Source organism: Pteropus alecto, unplaced genomic scaffold (assembly GCF_000325575.1).
Source record: "Pteropus alecto unplaced genomic scaffold, ASM32557v1 scaffold50, whole genome shotgun sequence".
Lineage (NCBI taxonomy): Eukaryota > Metazoa > Chordata > Mammalia > Chiroptera > Pteropodidae > Pteropus > Pteropus alecto.
This window is the reverse complement of record NW_006431918.1, coordinates 11,933,209-11,954,057: the sequence shown is the minus strand read 5'-3', so window position 1 is coordinate 11,954,057 and position 20,849 is coordinate 11,933,209. Positions and strand designations below refer to the sequence as shown.

The following is a 20,849-nucleotide window of genomic DNA, read 5'->3' as shown; positions in this document are numbered from 1 at the left end:
TTTAAATTTTATTTTGAGTACAAGCACTTGGAAAACCTCAGGCACATAAGCTCTGTCACCTGCATGGGTTCTTACCAGGCTGTGACTCAGGTATTCAGAGACTGGGTAGCTAAGTCCTTTTATTTATGCTTCCATTAGGAAAGGAATAGACATGGAATCAAAATTATAGCATTAGATTGTGCTCCTGGTTGGTTAAGTCTCTTCTTTATAGGAAGGATGTTTCAGAAATAGATTGAAAGATCAGTTTTTTTTAAAGTTTTGAAATAATCTTTAAGTACAGTAACCATTCATTGAGTGCTTACTTTAGGCATTGGGCTATAGGCTTATATAGATTGCCTTATTCAATTGATTCAATAATCTTATGGGTCTTATTACAATTTCCATGTTACAGATGTATAAATAGGTTCAGACTAAATAACCTGCCTCCGGTCTCAAACAAGAAAATATCAAAGCAGAAGTATGAGTGTAGATTTTATTGAATCCAAAACCTGTGCTACTAGCTGCCCTGTCAAAGAGCCTCCCTTACTGACAAACATATGATTTGAGTTATTCAAGCTCTCATAATGATCATTTAGAAATTAAGACATCATCGCTGCCAGCAATTTTTTTTTTTTTTTGCTAGCTCCTCTAGCTGCATTTTGGAAAAAAAATCTGGACTACTGATCCCCAGGATACTTGTACATGCTTTTGCTCCTCCTTAACTACGTAAGGCCTACGTGCTGAATTCAGGTCATCTCATGCCTCCCGTGGCCTGTCATGTATCAGTGTCACGACCTCTCCCATTACATCAGACTGACAGCCTAACCGTTGCAAAACTCTCTCAAACACATCACTAAAATATTTCAAACATGTTAACTGCCTGACATGCTGAATGTTAAACTTGGTATTACTCTCAGGTTTTTCTCCTAAGATGTTTTAGCATTTGCTCAAATTCCTCATTTATTCAATCCTACTGCTTATGACACAATTTGCATCGAGACTACTCCGTCATGCCAGAAAACCCACTTACTCAGCTTCTAGACAAAACCATCCAAACAAATCTGTTCATTTCTACTTCCTGTTACCTACCACCTCCAGGAGTGACCATCAAGTGCCCCATACCTTTCATTATATCTGAGCGTAGTAGCTAATATGTGTCTTCCTCTACGCACATGCATGGTGCTGCTGACACACAATAGGCTGGGTTTCTAGGGCTGCTTTTTCTAAAGCAGTGATACCTGACTATGTTCGTCTGTTGTCCCGCCCAGCCATCTCCTCTGCCACGAATGCATCTGTGATCACTGGTAAGACTGTTGATGGAGGTAGAAGCACAGTTTGTCAGTGGCAAAGATCAAACCTAATTAGAACATCAGTTGTTAGATCAAAGCTATGATGCTAAAATCATCAGGTTAGGGTTCCAGCCAACTAAGACGCTTGGGAGGTGTTATTTCATGGTGATAGTGGTGACTTTTCATCACCAAAGTTCTTTCACTTGCCATAAAGAGTATTCGCCATTCTTCTAAAAGGAAGCATGGAAGCCAGACTCTCAAACTTAACACTATTTAAAAACCCTTCAGTTGCTCTCCAGTCTCATCCCTTGCTATTCCGCGTTCTTAAAGTCTGTGCAGCAGCCACGCTGAATTTTTTTCCCTTCCCTAAACATACCACTCTCCTTTGTACATACCGTCCTTCTTCCTCCTCCCCATTCTTAGTTTCGCTTAGGTAACTATTCAAATCTTCGATTAGACATCAATCCTCCCAAAAAGCTTTTTCTGACATCACCTCTCCCCTCCTCTAGTCAAATCTACACCAGAACACTAAGTACTTTAGTATATGTGCTACAGAAGGGAGCGCATAACACTAGGTACTTTACATACAATAACATTGACTCACTCACTTAATGAATATTTATTAAGCACTGACTTACTGCTCTGGGTTCTGGATGGAGCGAACACTATTCATAATAAATCGAATAAAGATTATAGTACTAATCAGTTTACATTCAAATTTAAAAGAAAAGATCTTTTGTTTTTAAGAGATGTTTGGGTTTGGGAAATGTAAATGAGGATGACAAGATAGAGAGAGGCTTGTGGAGGGGGCAAGGTTTTGAGATTGGGTGATCCAAGAACATCTCTTTGAATCTTGACATTGGAGCCGAGATGGGAAAGGTACAGAGAAGTCTGACATGTAAAAATCTGGGGGCAGAGCCCTGCAACACAGAGGAGCCTCTCAAGCAATTACCTGAAGGCTGAAGCTCCATTTTAATTAATTCTTTACTTTTCTGCCTCCTTCTATAGATTATAAACTCACTAACTGTGGAGATCTTTTTTTTCTGGTCCCCTGCAGCACTGTGTCCCATGTGTGAACAATGATGCCTGGCACTGAGTAGTTGCTCCGAAAACATTTGTTGAAGTTATAAAAACAATTCATTAACAAAATGAAATCAAGTAGCTAATTATTAAAGTATTAAGTCAGGGAAGACCCTTATGTAACATAAAAAGATCAAGGTCTTAAAAACCGCAGAGTCACTGGTCTTCAACTTCTATCATTTGGCTTTGTCCACTAAATTCGAGAGTCATTTAGCTGTGCACATGGACCAGAAGCAACGTCTCTCCACCAGCAGATGTGAGGAAAGAAAGCCCTCACCCTGGGATGCAGCCCAGTGGGGCAGTAAGAATCATTTGCTAAAGAGCAAAGCAGATGCTGAGAAGCAGTCATAATAACTAAGTCATGCCCAGTTGGTTATAAATATACCCTCCCCCAACTCAGGCCTACGCCCCTCTCTCTCTCCCAGCCTGGTAGGTGCTCCCTTTGAGCCACAGCATGCTAAACTACCCAGCCTGGCCAGCAGTGGGAAGACACTGCATTGCTCGTTCAGAGCATAAGTCTATGTGCCAAAACGTACATCAGAGAAATAGTCTCCATAAGTAATTCCCCCACCCCTGCCCAGAGCACCTCAGAGCTTCTCCTTAGTTCCTCATCCACGTTCCGCTGCGAGGTGTCCTTATACTAGAATTCCTTCAAGTCTGTTCTGGTGTGACAGACACATCAATCACAAAATCAGGGGCTGAAAGAGACTTTGAGAGTCAATTTGAGTCAAAGCTTCCCCATTTTCAGACAGACACATTTAAGCAAACTGTACAAGAGGAGAATATACCACCTATATTATTTTAAGCCCTAAAGGCAGAAATTCCATGATCTTTCATAATAACTCAAGTTATTGACAGTAGTGGATGATTTACTTCTCATCCCAATGAAGATCATGACACAGTCTTTGATTAGATCTAATAACATGAAAAGTCTAAAAAGTTGTCAGAGGCTTATATTAAGGAATTAATGCTGAATGGCAGTAAAGTCAAAATCTATAAATATTTTGTGTTTCTGAATGTGAATGTCAAGATAATCAGTATTTGGACTGAAAGCAAAATAAAGAGATGGCTGAAATAGAAGAGAGCATAGAGTATATTGACTGCTTGGCTTCAAAAAACAGTTCTGTGAATTTTCTATCCTCCTGACCTACAACTATATCAGCAAAAGGACAATCGTTCACCTTTATCACAAATTAGGTCATCAGTGCATCTGAAAAACATTAGTGCCCACAGGTTTGCTCAGCATTATCCACTGGCATCGCAAATAAGTTCCATTAAGCAAAGAACCTAGATTTCATCTCTCGTTCTCATCTAAACTCTTAACCGCTTAGGTTCTCTTCTAGCAGACAGCCCCTGATTATAGTATATTTGAGTTTCCCTCTAATGAGCTGTTAAAAAAAAAAATACTCTTACACAAGAAAATTTAGAAGGGAATCTACACACCCATATACCAGGATCACCGTCCTTTAAATAAATCACTGAATTATATTCAAACTATAAAAATTAATACATGAAAGTCCAACAAATAACAAATGGTCTATTTGAACAGGTGTTATTGAGCAAATCACCATGGCATATGCAAGGTACCAGAATATACCTGAGGAAGATGCCAAGGGGATTAAGATGCAGCGACTGCCTTCAGCCGAGCACCTCTCTAGTGAGACAAAGATACCCCACAATGGACAATGGGAGAGAGAACAAGCTTACATCTGCCAGAGAAACTGCAGAGTTTCACCAAGAAAGTGGCATCAGAACTTAGCCTTTAAGGGTAGTGAATATTTTAGTATCTTTTTAAAGAAAAATAAATCTTCATTTATTTAAATCATAAGTCAGATTTTCTGCTTTTTATGAGAAAACGCATTCCTAACTGATGCAGTGGAAAATGCCAACAACCAAAGATATCTTTTTCTTTTAATTATTGTGATATAATTGACATATAACATTATGTTAGTTTCAGATGTACGACATAATGATTCAATATTTGTATGTATTGTGAAATGACCATCATCATAAGCCTAGTTAACATCTGTTACCATACAAAGTCAAAAAAAAAAAATCGTATACCTTTTTGATTGTAAGAATAAAGCTACAACTTAGGCTGGCTTCAATAAGAAAAAATTTTTGTTTCAATGACAAGACCAGAAGTAGAGAGGGCTCTAGGCTCAGCATGAATAACTTCATGATATCAGTCAGGTTCTCTCCATCTCCTCCTTCATCTTTCGTCCTCCATCTTTATCTTCATCTTTGGTTGGGTGATAGTAGTTCAAGTATCACATCCAGAAACAGCCACAACCAAAGGAAGGTGAGCGGCAGTCTCCCTCATTGGTAAGATAAAGCCTTTACCAGCATATCTCCTTTATGTCTCATTGGGCAGGATTAGGCCACATAAAGTTTCCTAAACCAATCTCTGCAAAGGACAGGGAATTCCCAAGACTGAAGTAGACTGTCCATCCTTTGTAGTGTGCAGTTAAACAAGCAAAAATCGAGGGCTGGGCATGCCCAGTGGAGAGAACATCACGAACAACAGCGGGAGTCAGAAAATACTGGGCGTGAAAAGAAGACTGTTTGGACATGAATAAGATACAGAAGATATAGCAAGAGAAGGAAAAGGAAGAAGAGGAAAAATGATAATGAAAAGTATCATTTATTAGGCAATTATGTGCCAGGCATTATGCCTAGAAAGTTATATATGTCATCAAATTTAATTCTCACAATGACTGTTTTGTGAGGGATATTATTACCCCTTTTTACAGATGACAAAATTGAGGCTGACAGAGGTTTAAGAGGTTGTCCAAGTCCTCATAGCCAGTAAGTGATAGAATCAGAATTTAACTGCAGATTTGATTCCAAAATTCATATTTCATGGTACACGGGAATCTAATTCAGCTAAAGAATAAGGTATATGTATAAAGGGCAATACGAAAATAATTAAATTTGTATTGCGGAAGGATTTAATACCAAAATAAGGAATTTGGATTTTATTCTGTGGGCCAAAGGAGATGCTGAAAAATCCCTGAGTGGAAAAAAAAAAAGTCAAGATTAGAACTGCTTTTTAGAAGGAATGTCTTATCCATGATTTGTAGAATGGATTATGATAGGAAATCAGACAACTGAATGACCTAAGAAGCTATGGCAATTCATCTGGCAAATCATGAGAAGGACTGAAATCAAATTAATGGCAGTGGAGCTAGAAAAAAAAGAAGAATCTTGGAATTTGGCAACTAATTGTAGGATATGAGGGATTTAGGAGAGGGTAAAGTGGAAGATGACTCAGAGCTTTGAAGTCTTGGAAACTGGTCGAATGGTGGCATCGTTCACATTAGAAGGGATATCAAGAGGAGTTGGATAGCTGGTGGAAAGAAGGGCAAGGCTTACTTTAACTTCTTAAAACTGTCCTTGACCAGAACCTTGACCAGCACAAGTTGAGATAACAAAATGGTAAAGATCAGTGCTACAGATTGCAAGAGGAGAAATACACCAATCAGTTATGTTTTTCCACCTTTCCAAATTTGTGTTTGATTTTCTTTCCTCGATCCCTTCATTGTTTGGCAATTGCTCCATTAGTGGATGAAATAAAACTTACAGAGATGGTGAAATCACTTTAAGATTTCTCTTTGGCATATCTGAATTGCCAGCATCACTACTCTTGCACTTTGGGGCCATTATTAAGTAAAATAAGAGTGACTTGAACACAAGCACTGCACAGATAACAGGATAGTCAATCTGATAACCAAGGCTACTACTAAGTGACAATGGGTGGGGAGCAAGTATGTCATAGATAACACTGGACAAAGGGATGAGTCACATTCCAGGCAGGAAGGAGAGGAACATATGAGATTTCATCATGCTACTCAAGACAGCATAGGATTTAAAACTTACGAATTAATTATTTCTAGAATTCACCATTAAATATTTTCAGACCACAATTGACCACAGAGAACTGAAACTGCAGAAAATGAAACCATGGATAAGTGCAGAAGACTGTAGTTAATATCTAAAATATGTCAGGAAGTCTTGCAAATCAACGAACAATAATAAAAAAAAAAACAGGAACCTATAAAACAATGGTCAAAAGAAAAGTCACAGTAGAGATATCTCAAAAGGCAATCATATGAAGAAACAGAATAAAATAAAAAATTACAGAAATTCAAATGAAAGCAACAATGAGATATTACTTTACGCCTATTGGCAAAAATTGCAAAGCAGATTATTACCTGGTGACTTTGGAGTCATGGGGATACGGGAACCTTGTGGACTGCTGGTGGGAGGGTGGAACAGTGAGCACAGTGTCAGCGCTCAGTCAAATTTAGTACAGAGTCCCTCCAACCCAGCTGTCTCACCCTTGGGTGTGAGTCTTCCAGAGAAATCTTTACTCCTAACCGTAAGTGGAATAATACGGTAATATTCATTTCAGTGTTATTTATGATGTTGTTTGTCAGGGTTGGAGACAACCTAGGTGTCCATCTGTGAGGGAATGGATAAGTAAAATGTGAAAGATACGTGTTATAAAATATTATACGGAGGTTAAAAATGAAAGGATTAGAAGAACACGCAGCAACCTGAATGGGTCTTAAAAATAATGTTGAGGGGAAAAAACATAATTAACAGAATGTTTTCTATAGAAAAAAAATACCATTTATGTAAATTTAAAATAGACACACTTGCGGTATATTCATACAATAGAATTTTACCCAGTAATAAAAACAAATGAACTACAGATGCATACAACAATTTGAAAGGATCTCAAGGGAATTATATTGAATGAAAAAAGTCAATCTTAAAAGTCACATATAATATACATTTATTTATGTCACATTCTCTAAAATTAGAGAGATGGAGAAGAGTTTGTAGCTATCAGGGCTTGGAGATTGTCAAGGGAGACTGTAGAGTGGCTATAAAGTGGTAGCGAGAGAGAGCCTTGTGGTAATGGTGATGGAATAATTCAGTATCTGGAATGTCGAAGTGGTGATATGAAGCTGATAATTATTTCAGAGATATATGATAAATGTACACACATACACACAACACAGTTTCCAAAGAACACATACAAATAAAACAATAAATGACAAATGTATTAGAATGGCTGTCTGTGCTAGGAAGACAATAAGAGGGAATGAGGAAGATGATAGATTATTAGAATGGATAGATGATAGATAATTGATAGATGGAAAGGTAAATAGATGATAGATGATAGATAGATAGATGATAGATAGATAAATAAATAGACAGACAGACAGAAATACAGACAGAACATAAAGGAGCTTTGCACAGGTCAATGTTTATACTAGGCCATATAATGAGATAAAATAACTTAACACTGCATCTCTGGAAAAAACAAAAGTCAGGACACAAAAATTTTAGAGCACAATGATCCTAACTTTGAAATAAAAATCTGTTTGCTTAGCAGAGACAAGAAAGAAAAGTGTTAAGTATAGCTGCACTTGAATGATGGAACTATACGTTATTTTTATTTGCTTTTTCTATTTTCTCAATGTTTTACAAGTTTATGTACTATTATCATCAGAAACAAACATTAGTAAAGACATTAAAAATTATAAAGATCATTGCAGATTATGAATACATACATACAAGTTCTATTCAAAGTAACGAGGAAATATATGCCTTCCAACCTCTTCTCTTTTGCATTCTTCCTCTGATAAGCTCACACATCCTTATAATTTTAAAGGTCTCTAAATGCAAAAATAGCATCCTTGAACTCAGCATCTCACCTGTACTCCCTCTTTCTGTCTGTTGTATGTCTCTGACTAGATGTCCTTCCAGAATCTCCAGCCCAACACAAAAAAAAATCTCAGCAAATCTTCCTGACTTCTGTATTTTTGTAAAAGGCACCAACAATGTTCTAGTCTGTGTAAGCTGCCAGATATGATAACATAATCACTTTCATTGGCCAATGTACAAAATGCACATAGAAGAAATGTTGATGTTTTTAGGCACATCTGCAACTCCTTGAGAGATCTGAATTAAGAGATCATGGCATATTTAGAGAACTTCACATCTCTGGTTTGACCAGAAAACCTACTGCATGTAGGATGGACGAGGAGTACAAAAGACAGTCTGAAGCCAGGATCTAAGGGGTTTTATAAGTCATACAAGAACTATGAACTTCACAGTTTATGATGAAGAGCTACTGGAGAAATTTATGCAGAGAAATGTGATTTTAGAAAGACAAGCCCTCTTTTCCTGCCAGCTGGAAGCTGCTGCTAGAACTGATCTCCCACAGACCTGCCCCTCCACAGCCCCCATATCCCACTTTCACATATGATGCTTCCAACAAGGAGACCTATGAACGTAACCATGGACAATGCTCCCCACTCGCCCTCTGCACTGACTAAGCCACCAGCTTTTGCTTTCACTGCCAGTCCAGGTTTTACAGAAGTGGGATGAGGTGCCTGCCAGTGGGGGCATCTCGTCGAATCAGTGGGAAAGTAAGAGGCCACCTCCATGTGGACCACACGCCTGTGCACTTCACTGACATGGACTTGCATGCTTACATTGTGAGCAAGGACGCAGAGCCTACACGGCCATCGGCCACAACCACAACCACAACCTATGGCCCAGGCCCTTCTTCCCCTCACGCCAATGGGAGACTTGTTTGACTGGCTCTGTGCTTTAGAGAAACCAGGCTGGGAGAATGGCTTCAGCCTCACAGGTGCTCCATTTATCCATGACACGGAAGTTATTTTCTACCCAGGAGAGAAGAGGGTTCAAATCACTCAAACTGCTGAGGGACTTGACATGGAGAACTCCCTGAGCGTTAAGACCAACATTCGAGGCCAGGTGCCTTATCTCCCAGCAAGTGTCATAGCCCACATCGCTCCCTCCAAGGAGCTTTACCAGTACTCAGACCCTGCTGTGACCTCCATGCGCTCCAGAGACTACTCTCTCGCGTTTGGTGCCATCGACCAAACATTCTCCTGCCGCATCCAGCACAACATCGCTTACCAGGAGTGCAGGCGCGTCCCCAGACACCAGAGAGTGCAGGCGCGAGGCCGCACCCGGCAGCTGACCGCGGTCGGTGTCTTTGCCTTGCGATGGAGAAAGAGCGCTTGGATTCGCCGCGACCAATCAAATGGGTCCCGTCGAAGGGGACTCAGACCCCGCCCCAGTGAATCCTTGCTATGACAGCAGCCACATATATGACACGACAGCTCGGTGCCATCCGGGGACAGGTGTAGACTACACCTGCAAGTGCTTACCTGGGTACCATGGAGTTGGACAGAGTAGTGTGGATGTAAAGAGATGTGCAACCGGCTTCCATCACTGTGGCCCCAACTCTGTGTGCTTCAACTCGCCTGGAAGCTCCAGGTGTGAATGCGGAGCTCTAATGAGTTTGCTGATGACCAGCACGCTTGCGTCTTGATTGCCCCACCTCCCAACCCCTGTGAGGATGGCAGCCACACCTGTGCTCCTGCTGGCCAGGCCCGGTGCATTCACCACGGAGGCATCACATTCAGCTGCGCCTGCCTGGTTATGCTGGTGACACCAGTGAACCGCGTTCATGAATGCTCCGATGTCACCCCTTGGCTGCCTGCTGCAATACCCCTGGCTCCTTCTCCTGCCGCTGCCAACGTGGCTATCATGGGGACAGATTTCGGTGCCCCCCCTAACCCCACCTCAGGACTGAAACCTTGTGAACACAAGCAGCGCGATGGCTAGGCGCAGCACGCCTGTCCTGGCATCGGGCGACGAGCAGGGCCACTTCCTGCCACTGCAGTGTCATGGCATCACGACTTCTGCTGGTGCGTGGACCCGGCTAGTCATGAAGTCCCTGGTACCCGGACTCCACCCAGCTCCACTCCACCTCACTGTGGACCACCAGAGCCCACCCAGAGGCCCCAGACCATCTGTGAGCAATGGAGGGAAAACCTGCAGCAGCACTACAGTGGCCCGCCCAGGGATGACCAGGGTGCCCCAGTGTGATGACTTGAGCCACTTCACTCCCCTGCAGTGCATGGGAAGAGTGACTTCTGCTGAGAAGAGGTGCAGGGCACCCGCTCTCAGCCAGGCACCACCACTGGATGTATACCCACGGTTGCTCCACCACAGTCCAGCCCCGCCCAGGCCTGACGTGACCCCTCCATCCATGGGCACTTTCCGGCTCTATGCCCAGGGCCAGCAAATTAGCCACTTGCCCCTTAATGGTGCCAGGCTTCAGAAGGACATAGCCAAGACCCTGCCGTCACCGCAGGGCTCCACGGTTGTGGGAATTGACTACGACTGCGGGAGAGGATGCCGTACTGGACAGACTGGAGTCGAGAAGCTTCCAAGATCGAAACGTCATCTTTAGATGGAGAAAACAGAAGAGTTCTAATGAATAAGGACATTGGACTACCTAACGGTTTAATCTTTGACTCCTTCTCCAAGGTACTCTGCTGGGCAGATGCAGGAACAAAAATCTGGAGTGTATACTGCCTGATGGAACTGGACGGCATGTCATTCAAAACAACCTCACCTCCCCCTTTGGCATTATCAGCTGTGTAGATCTTCTACCGCAGGAACCGGAGGAGGGATGATGTTGTATCAAAAAGTAGAGACAGCCGCCAGTTTACTGACTAGTATCATCCAGGGCAGCGATCTCATCTCTGCGGGATCACTGCAGTCTACCCTTACTGCCCAACAGGAAGAAAGTAAATATGGCATCATAAAGGCCGTGGAGTTTACCATCAAGACCTGGACCCTAAAGAACACTTACTGCAAACAAAGGCGAAGAAAGCGAAAAAGGATTTGGCCATTAGAAGTTCCTGGACGTGTAAGATGAACGTTAAAGACTATATTTTGTAAAAATTTATACCTCAATTTTTACTACGGTACTTTTTAAATCATAAGTTATTGCCAAGTTTAGAAAAAGGTAATAGAAATTAATTGTTGCTTATTAAAGCAACTTTTTTTTTATAAACATTTATATCATATTTAAAAGGTCAAATTCATTAAACTAAGAACCAGGAACGGTAAGACCTTAAATCTGATTTCTGTTATGGGTTCTTTTTGGACAAGAAATTAAAGCACAGGTGACCAGTATAAAAAATACAATCCTAAAGATCATAAACCTTAACATAATTAGAAGCTATGCAGAGCTGATGGGAAAGAACAAATTTACTTATAGTTTCCAAACAAAAATTCTAAGATTTTTTTTTAACTTCCGTGTCAGTGCATTTCTATTTATATTAAACGGTGCTAGAATGTTTCAATTTATATGCTCTGATCCTGTAAGTCCCTCTATAGAGTTACTCACAGAAATTACTACATTTATAAATACCAAAGATATATCAGTTTCTAAAATTTCTTGATTACTCCAATAAAATATTTTGTTTTTCTAAAAAAAAAAAAAAGTAGAAGAAAGAAAGGAAGGAAGGAAGGAAGGAAGGGCAAGAAAGACAAGCCCAGTTGGTAGTGTTAAGGAGGTTTTGAAAGGAGAAGAGGTGGAGAGAGGACCAGTGAGGATGCTATCGCAATAGTTCTGGGAAAAATGTAATGAGTGGGGAGAGAGAGGTAGAGGGAGTCAAGAGCTATCTACATGTAGAATTCACAGGATATCATGAGTGATTGGATGTAATGGGAGAGAAATGGAAGCATCAAAGACAACTCCACACTCTGGCCTGTGCAACTGACATCATTAATCAAGTAGCTTCTGTGCTCTTTTGAAATATATCCTATATTCACTCCTTCTAGTTCTTCTGCAGTCAACCTAGTTCAGGACCTTACTGCCTCCTCATGACTTCTTTAAGAGCTTCTAACTGGTACTCATTCTCTTCTGTCTTTCAACCCATTGTACACATCACTCAGTGTAATCTTTAACGTCTTCAAAAATCTACTATTGCTTATAGTAATACCATGTTAACTCCTTCACCTGGTGTGCCAAGAACACATCAATTAGATCACAAACTCAAGCTTCAATAAGGTTTTTCATGCATCCTAACGATAAAGAAGAATATTGCTACATCGGACCTCATAAAATGAAGAACTTTTCTTCATCAAAAGCATCTTTAAGAGACTGAAAAGATAATCTACATAAAGGGAAAAGAAGTTTATAACATTCAAATGGTTCATATCCAGAGTATATAAAGAACTCCAAATCAGTTTGAGAAAGAGAAAATTGGAAATAATTTTGAAAAAGAAATTTATACAAAAATAACGAAATAGTCAATAAGCATAAAAAAGTACTCAACCTCATTTGTCATTAAAAGCAAATTAACACCTCATAACAAAACCAAAAGTTAGTAAGGACAAAGGGCAACTTGAACTCTCATACACTGAGTGTATAAGTTAATAACATCACTTTAGAAAACTATTTAGCAATATTTACTGAAGTCAAACATACTGTTTAACTCAGGAGTTCAATTTTTTAGAAATACATCTAATAGAAGAAATATACCCAATATACCTAATAGAAGAGTATACACGAGTACAAAAAGACATGTACGAGAATGTTCATAGCAGCATGATTTAGAATAACTAACACCACAAAGATGCTAACAGTAGTAAGATCTACATGTTAGAATGCTATACAACGATGGAGATGAGCAAACTACTGCTATCACACACAATGTTCCCAGAATGACAGAATCACCTAACTACGCACTTGTCAGAATGCATCCCCACCGTTGAGTGCACGACTGTACTGCTATTGGTGTAACAAACTGTCCTTTGTTTCTGATCTGGAAGTGTCATATCTCTGCCAGCAACTAAGGCAGGATAACTTGTTAGTTTGCTAATAGGGTAAAATCTCAGACTTTTCACACTTCTTGACGTTGAATTTCCATGAAAATTACAACATAAATCTTACTTAGTTTCAGAAGCATCATATGTGTGCTTCCTTTATTGTATGCAGAAGGAGATAATCTTTTAAGCCTGTTCTCTACAAACATCCTCAACAAAATACTCCAAAATAGGTACTCCTCTGCCCTCCAGACCTGCAGAAATGCAAGAAATCCATGGAGAATTATGACTCAATCGGTAGAGAAAGAAGTATTCAAATATTTATTGAGTAGCTAGCTACCTCTTGTCTACTAGAAAGAATCTTATCTTGCCCTTTTAAACTTATAATAGCCTCAATATTTAGAGCTATTGTAAAACATAGGATTGTTGATAGAGCATTTTGAAGATTGACTATTTCAGAATAGAGTTCACATGGTGGCGGGATGACAGCTTTCAAGTCCTGAGTCAGGATTTCCACAGCCCCTTCTTCCAAATTCTTAGCTATAGTCCGCCCATATTGTAATGAGATATCAGTCATACTTTGAACCTTTTGCCTCAAATTCAGGCATTGAAGGGGGCTGGCACTATTTCCTCTAGCTTGTAAAGGAAGTTTCAGGTAAAAAGCGACAGTGACTGTATCAGTCGCTGAGTATATAATAAGAGTAAGATGTGGTCACTCCCCTTCATTAACAGAAACGAAGACAAAAAGAACGAAAAATTGCAAAACAAGGTGTAAGAAGCACAATTGTGATCAGAAAAGTGACAACACCAGTGAGGAATCATCAAATCATGCTAACACTTTTACTTTAACGAAGCCATTATCCTTAGGAAGCAGCAAAGGGAAAGCAGCAAAAGCAGCAGTTGGTATTTTGTAAATAAAATATTAAAAATTCCAAGCAAGCAAAATTGAACGTAATTAAATAAAATGGCTTCTCTAGAATAGGACTTTGTGACTACAAGAGTAAATTTTCTCTTTGCATATTAAAGAACTCTGTGGAAAAGAAAATAATTAAGACTTAGCCTTACTAAAGCACATGAGAATTAGTATTCTTCTTAAACTGATAGATGATTTTTTGTTCATTTAATAAGGAAATTTAATAATACATCTTTTGAATGAGTTAAGTGTAAATTAACCAGAAATACAGGGTCATAATCTCATTCATAAAATAATTTAGTTTGCTCAGGGTGTTGCTAATTTAAACAAGATGACATACCCTGCACATGGCATTCTTGCATTAACTAGGAGATTCTTGACTAATAGCATCAGAATTTCCAAAGGATATTCCAGAAGACACACACATAGTAGTGACATTATCATAACAGGCCCCACAGGCATCACTCACCAAGACCATCCTGGTACCTCTACCCTTTCATTCAGAAAACAGCCTCTGGAAGGGGAAAAAAAAAAAAAAATGAATGACGTGGCTAAGGGAGTAGTTGGGATAAACTGCAAAAATCGGAACATCTATGTTTCTCAGAATCACCACTCTTCCTGTATAGGTTCAGTGACTGTTTTAATTTATTATATTATCTTTGCCTTTATGTTGTCTTGAGTGAGACTCATTTCCATCTCTCCCTTTGAGTCATGCGGAATGGCTGCTAATGGGGATGATGACAACACAGGATTGAGTCATACGGTCAAGAAAGAAAGAAAAGCTGCTGCGGCTGATTATTATTTCTCCAGATGCCACAGCAGAGTGAGTTAAAGGAGCGGTGGTTATAAATTATAAGTGCAGATCCTTTCCTAACAGCAATGGCAAAGTTAAACAGAGGATCGATGGACAGCTACATACCACGTGTTTATCGTGTGCATTACATCGTGGGGGGATACAGAACGATCTTCCTGTCATCAAGAAATTGGCAAACCAGTTCCAAAGACAAGCCAAAAACACAGAAGAATTTTTTAAAAATTTGGCGAGGTTCACCAATGAGTAGTAAAGAGAGAATTTATTGAAGGGATGATAGAGGTTTAAATTAGTATAATATATCAATCTACAAAATTATTTCTGGCATAGCCTTATTTAATCTTGACAATGAGAGAAACTAGTGTTATTATCTCTCTTTTACAGATCAGGGTCCAATGGCTCAGCAAATCAAAATGTCACCTTCTCACAGTCACAGTTTTGAGGTTGCCACTCTGACATGTTTGCTCTTACAAGGTCATCTGGTTATATTGTGCTATGTTTACATAGAACTGAGATTCTGAAGACTGGTTGAGGCCATGAGTTGGCATGATCTCTCTTGATGGGTATGAGTATTGCCACAGTCAAGTAACTGGAAAAGAAGCAGGTTCCCCAACAGGAACCCAGAATCCTGGCTTTTGACCCACAGAAGAAAAACTTTTATTTTGGGCAGCCCTGCCATCTCGATTCTATTCTTCAAGGAGGGTAGAGACTCTTGGTAATTCGTATAAAACATGCCTACCATAAAGTGACTGGCCAGGAGCTCAAATGAGACAAAACCAACCAGACCTAAAGGGTAAACAACATTTTGTAAGCCTTACCATCTCTATTCATGGTAATAATCTCTAGGCTGGTTGGTTTATTTTCCCTTTTTTGCCTTCTCCCAACCCTAACGTTACTTCAACGTCCCATCTAAATATGTTTTTCATCTCTCATTGGAGTTACAGAGAACGCAGAGGAGTCACACATCCACCTCTGTATTCCTGAGACATTTTTGGTGGTAAAGGTTGTGATATCTTAAGTAGCTGGCTCTCCCTAGTGTTCTTGAAGCGAAAACCTCTCAAGTAGTGACCGTGGAGTGGTTGAGGTAATTTTGTTATTAGAGAAGGCAGTACTTTCCCGACTGTCAGATAGACTAGCAAATAACAAAGTGGGAGTGGCAATTTTCAGTCTTCTGCCTTTCAACGAGATTGTTCTTTCTACTGCCACATACTCCCGAACATAGATGAGGAACGACGTGTAACAGTACTTCAGTACTTTTCATGAGGTGGGGACATGACTAATGAGTTAACATTCCTCAGGAATAAGTTCACACTCATCAAGAGAATTCTTGACCCATTGAATAAATCTACTTGAATGTAATCAGAGAAGAAAATAATTAGAATGTCCTGACCCCACAGACATCCAACAAGGTGAGTTTCAAGATGGCAGTAGTCAAAAGTATTAAATGCTGAATTTACTAATGCTTCTTTTTCCAAAGTGCTCATCTCTTTTGTGTCTCTCAATCTTATCTCTTCCATTAAAAGGAGACCTTGGAGTTTAAAACTCCCCACCACCCAACCATCACATCCAATGGCCAGTTGGTATATAGTGTAATTACAGAGACGGTCTACAATTCATCCATATGCATCAAGTCTTTTTACTTCGCAACCACAGCTATATGCCATTCATAGTTGTTAACTAAGACATGTTAATGCAGTCCCCTGTGTCATTAGTCTTTTCAAGAAGTTTTCAATTGCTATGCTCAAAATGACTAATCTCTCAAGAAGTTTGGGATTGCCTCCATCAGTATTTCACTGAGAACTAAATTTTAAATTTGTCAGTGTTGTAACTGCTGAGCTGTTCTTTAGCAAATGTGACAGGAACAGATATATTGCACAGTTTGAAACCAATGACTAATATAAAATTATGGAGTATTTATGCAAGACGTCACTTCACATTAGCAGAAATATTTGAGGTCGAACCTACCTTAAATACACTTATAAAAACTGTAATAATTTACTCAAAGACATTTGTTTTCCACAAATGATCTACAAGTAACTCCGCTTTGCTTCTCCAGATAAAGATGACATAAAAAATAAGAATCAATTTTAAAAATTGTTTTAAAAGAGCATTTAGGTTATGAAATTACAAGATGACTTTGTCTTGTGGCTTATAAACTGGTTATGAGGGCCATTCCAAGAAAATGACTTTAAATTCTGTGTGCTAAGGAAGCACCAGTAGAGTAAGTGTCTAGTTTTCCAGGGTGACTATTTTCAAGGGTATAGTACCAACTTGCGTTTATAGGTTTTGAAGAGTCTGTTTAAAAAATTGACCTTTCTATTTAAAAATTATACATACCCATCATTCAGATAAAATATACTCAAAATTTTCAACAATAATAGGTGCCAACTTTATTGGCTTCAAAGCAATACGATTTTTAAAAATACACCAAAGCGTTATCAGTTTTTGTCTTGGGATGGGGATTATTGTGATTTTTGTGGTTTTCTGTATTTTCCACATTTTCTACATCGAGAATATATTTCTTTCATAATCATAAAAAAATTTTAAATTATTTGTAAAGTAACCTTATTCACAATGTACTCTGGAGATGTTAAGTTGTACCATGTTTCTTTCTGAGAAAACCCAAAATTTCCTTTCAAGAGGAAAAAATAAGGTTTATATAAGAATTATATAACCAGACTTTGGTTGGCACTCTATTGAAAGAATTTTCTTGGAGTGACTTTTATGATCCAAAATATTAATTCAGCACACTTCAATTTTCTCTGCTCTGGGTGGTGCATTAATTTCCTCTCATTGACTTCCAGGGAGTTCTGTGCGTGAACAAGCTATCTGAGGACTGGAGCCATAACCTGGCCTGGCAGGCGTCCAGAATCTTCTGTCATGGCCCTCTTCATGGTTTGCATAGCACAGAATTCTTTTTGGCCAGGAAAGCATCTGTTTATTAAATTTTCCTTGAAACGCCTCCGGGTTTAACTTAAGGAAGATTTCTTTAGAGAAAAAGTATGCAGGGGGTTTTCATAACACAAAACATTTGAGAAAACGGAAAAGTTTTACACATCCATTTGCTTCTATTATTCAGAGTAATGTTACTTGTTTAGTTTGGGACATAGACAAGCCTCTTCTTTATTCTTTTTAGAGTTCTTTTTAAATGGGTATCCATTAAAGAATATCTTACATGTTTGTAATAAGAATAAAAAACAAAACAAAACAGCTTTTTATTGCCTTGGGGACTTTGCTCTTCATTCCTATTGATACTGGCTCTACTGGTTCAAGTAACAATATAAAACCTGATTTAACAGTAAATATTGATAAATGAAAAAGTTAAAAGTTAAAAATCAGATTCTTCTGATTTTCATTATTTCTCCCCCAGCTCCATAGTAACTATTACTAGAGAGTCAACAAGCTCTACTTCTCTAAATATATGATTCGATATTTTGCCCTCTAACATATATTATATTATCAGCATGCCACTGGACTAGATATAAAAATCTGATTTTGCCAGTGGATATTAATTTAGCAAGGAAGCAAAAGTAAAATAAAAATTTTTCACATGTGGCTTTTCGTTAGATAATTAGCTGCTAAGCTTTACTTGACTGTATATTTTTAAGGGCACCTCATCTCCATTTTATTTTCTTTATGTTAGTGGGCATCAACCTCCATCTAAATAGCAAGGGTGATATGGTATTAGTTAAGAAAGTATAAGCAACTTGGGGCATCTTTCACACTTTTGTGTGAATCTCTTCCCTGAGCATAAAAAAGACCTGTGACTTACTTCTAACCAACAGAATACATCAAAGGCACGGGATGTATATGATTACATGTACATGATTACATTATATAAGACTGTAATGGTCATCTTGAGAGGACATCCTCTCTCTCTGGCTGCCTCTGAAGAAGTGGCTGCAGTGTTGTGAGCACGCCCATGTTGAGCACCATGTGATAAGCAGCTGAAGAGGGCTTCTGGTTAGCAGTTAACAAGAAATTCAAGCTTTCATTCAGTCCAACAGCCTGTAAGAAACTGAAGCTGCCAACAACCACATGAGCTTGAAAGCGGGTCCTTCCCCGGGCTTGCCTTAGTTGTGACTGGAGCCCCGGCCAACATCTTCACAGCATCGAGAGCCACTGAAGCTGATCCTGTACTTCCAACTCATAGAAACTATGAGATATGATATATGTGTTTTGTTTGAAGCCGCTAAGTTTGGGATGATATTCTTAAAAAGCATATATTATAATAGAAGAGGAGGTAGACAATGAGAGGAATGTCAAAACTTAGGTGACGATAAAGCCCAGGCTGCTATTTAAGGAGGAGGGAAAGAAGGTGCAGTGAAGGGAGAGGTCAGTGGAGATGAGGACAATATAGAGAAACAGGATGAATTGTCTGTTCCACAATGACCAAGAAGTTATATATGCAATAAACTTCAGACTCTAAAGACAATGATAAAAGCAGATACTGAGAACTCTTCGCAGAGCGTATACAGAAAGATGTGATCTCAGACTGATAATGAGAGAATGAACACAATGCTGGACATCTGTGTTTAGGATAAAACAGGCATCAAAGTCCAGCTCTTTTGAAAGCACCACAGTGAACTGATTGAGCATGGTCTTTGGACACGTCTGTGTTTGTACCGTGGCTCTGTGATTTACTAGCCTTGTGGCCATGGGAAGTTTGCGTCAGTTCACTGGGGTTTTGTTTTTTATATGTAAAATGTATTTATTTCATTGTAGGTTTGCTATAAATGATTAAATGAGATGATAGATGCAAAATAAGGGCTTAAATAGAGCTCTTTCTACTGGCTTTTCACACAAGAAGCTTCACTTCACAGAAATAATTGATCAAGTGGATTCAAAGACTAGAAGGAAACGTCACACAGGTGGTTGAAGAAAGAAAGAGCTTAGAAGAACCTATATGAAGAAAATAGACACTGGTTTATGCAAATAGAATAGCACAAAGGGAATTGAGAAAGGCATTATGTCCCAGAAGAAATGAAGAAAGAGAAAAATGCTAGCTTTAAAAGAAATGAGATAAGGCTGGATTACAAACTTATAGAATGCAACACTGAATTTCAGAAATATGATCTCATTTCTCCCCTGAGGAGATACTAAATCGATATCCTTACCTCACAAGATCAGCACATTTTTAAGTATTTTTTCCTAACTGTGAGTGAAGACTTTATTTTAGGACTATTTCCATGTGCAGTGCTGGCCTTTGGGTTGGTCCAACATGCAAGGCCTCTCACTTTTTCAGGATGAACATAAAACTATTCTTCCTCAGGTGCATATTAATCATGTTAAGCTATTCTTTAAAAGCAATAAACAATGCACATATGGTGATTAGGAGAGAATTATTTTTCATAGGAAAATAAAGTCTGGCTCCATATGTTTTGGATTCGTGCTCCCAAAAATAAACCCACAATTCTCCATTCCTTTACCAAAAAGGAAAAAATAATCATCTGTTTTAAAGGATATGGAATCCTGACATTTCGGTTAATTTACACTTATAACTATCCAAATATAATTCAAAAACTAGTTAATACTTGAGAATATATATTTCAGCTATTTTAAACAGAAAAATTACATTTTATGTAAGGTAAACAAACCAAAACACCAAAAGGTTGAATCTTGGCAAACCTATGGTTTTATAAAATACAAATAGATTTTAAAGTTAGAAAGCTTTCTCTTATGCCCAATATTTATTCTAAATTTATGCATGTAAAAATATCTGTAATGTCTACAAAATGCCCAGGTGTTTACAATTGTTAATAAATGAAAATGTTTGCAGAACTTCAGGCCTTCAGGCAGGACATAAAATTTAGACATATTTCCAACAAAGAACTGAAGAACTTCTTTATAAGTAAGCCATTCGTTTTGAAAATAAATGGAGACATGCAATTCATGAATTTTAGAATTAGGCAGAATCTGTGGTCTCAAACCACACCACACAAATAATTTTTAAATTATTTCACATTCTATCAAATCAGATATATTGTTGCCTTAGATGCAATGGTTTCTTTGGTCCTAAAATTTAATGGCTAAATTTTTGTTTTAGTTTGTCAGAACATTCTTTCACAAATATATCTGTTCCCTTCCAGACCAAAAAACC

The 20,849-nt window shown here is 38.8% G+C and overlaps 1 pseudogene; it reads left to right on the top strand.

The window, feature by feature from the left end:
• Positions 1-11,127, top strand: part of LOC102897004 — an 18,536-nt pseudogene extending 7,409 nt beyond the window's left edge.
• Positions 11,128-20,849: the final 9,722 nt, after the last annotated feature.